Below are 1691 nucleotides of genomic sequence, written 5' to 3'. Positions count from 1 at the left end.
AAAATCCTTCACAACTTCAACCTTGCCTCCTTTTATCATGTTACCTATTGGTCCAGTTGTGAGGATTTAGGTCTTCTTTACACTGAGTCATAATCCATGCTGAAGGCTACAATCCTTGGTTTTCATCAGCAAGTGTTTCAAGTCCCCCTCACTTTCTGCAGGCAAAATTGTGTTATCTGCAATATGCAGGCTGTTAATATTTCTCTGATCATGGTGCCACATTCTTCTTCATATAATCCATCTTCTCTGATGATTTTCTTAGCACAAAGATTGGACGAGTATGATGAGAGAATACAAGTCTGACACACACCTTTTCTGATTTCAAATTATTCAGTATTCCTTGTTCTGTTTGTACAACTGCCTCTTGATCCATGTACAAGTTTTACTTAAGTACGATGAAGTGTTCTGGAATTTACATCCTTCTCAAGGTTATCCACAGTTTACTATGTATGGTCCACACAGTCAAATGCTTTGGCATGGTTAATGAAACACAAGTAAACTTTTTTTCTAATCATTTTATTGGGGGCTCATACAATTCTTTTTTTTGGGGGGGGGTGTTAAATTTTTATTTCAAAAGCTTGGATAGCTTCAATATCCAGGTTGTGGTAAAATCAGGACACGTGTAAAATACCTTACATTAGATTCCCAAAAAGGTACGAAAAAGTACAGTAAAATGAACACTTCCGTTACAGGAAATGTGTAACACAAATAATGTAAAATTAAAAGGTGAAAAAAGGTGACACTGGTTCCTAAGATACAAGTTTACTCTTTACCCACCAGGGCCTACAGGCCCAGGAGACAGAGCGGCAGCAGGGCACATACACACACACACCCCTCGGGTTTTGGGGAACCTGGTATTAAATTAGGCCCACGATGCTGCTCGGCCTCTGATATACCACACGCTGCTAACACAGCTAGCTCTGGAAATAGTAAACAGGAGAGTGATTTCCAGGGGGAAAGTTTTAAATAAGACGCACATGGGACAGGCCATATAAAGTTTGCCAAGTTAAATTTGGTACGTAATTGTGTTCACTGATATCCAAACGGAGCGGCCGGTCAGCTGTCGTGCCTGCCACGGCCTCAGGATGGCTTGCAGTTATTCTGGTGGCCACCGCGTCGCTGGCTCTTCCCGTAATTTGTACTCCCCTGACTGTAGTAATAGCCGGACCGTAGCCCTGCTGGTAGCCGTAGCCCTGATTCCAACTCTAACTCTGACCTCCACTTCCACCACCACCACCACCACTGCCTCGGTTCCCTCGGTTGTGGTTTCCACGGGCCGTACTGCTGCTGCTGGTAGACCTCTTTGGGCTGGGCCACCTTGATTTCACACTTGCTTCCACTGACAGTGTGAAACCTTTTCTCCAGAACATTCTTCACAGGTTCCTCTTCTTTATAGGTGACAAAAATAAAGCCCTCGTCTTTTGTTGGACTTTGGATCCATGGAAAGTTCAATGGCCTCAATCTCCCCAAATTCGCCAAAGTACTCCCTGATCTTCTCCTCAGGGGCCTCAGGATTCAGACCCCCACCGAAGATTCTCTTCACCGGATCCTTCTTCGTGACCATGGCCTTTTTAAAAAAGGGTCAATAACCCGACCATCCAGCCGGTGCTCCTTCTGGTCTAGTACCTTGTCCAGCTGGTTGCATCTTTGAAGAGGATGAACCCAAATCCTCTTGACCGTCCAGTGTTAGG

General features: G+C 44.6%; 1 pseudogene; it reads right to left on the bottom strand.

The window, feature by feature from the left end:
- Positions 1–1061: 1061 nt before the first annotated feature.
- Positions 1062–1685, bottom strand: LOC101650661 (annotated as a pseudogene).
- Between the last annotated feature and the right edge of the window lie 6 nt (positions 1686–1691).

The sequence above is a fragment of the Echinops telfairi genome, unplaced genomic scaffold (assembly GCF_000313985.2).
Source record: "Echinops telfairi isolate 266 unplaced genomic scaffold, ASM31398v2 ScPeMD7_7457;HRSCAF=8495, whole genome shotgun sequence".
Lineage (NCBI taxonomy): Eukaryota > Metazoa > Chordata > Mammalia > Afrosoricida > Tenrecidae > Echinops > Echinops telfairi.
This window is presented reverse-complemented; position numbering and strand designations above follow the sequence as displayed.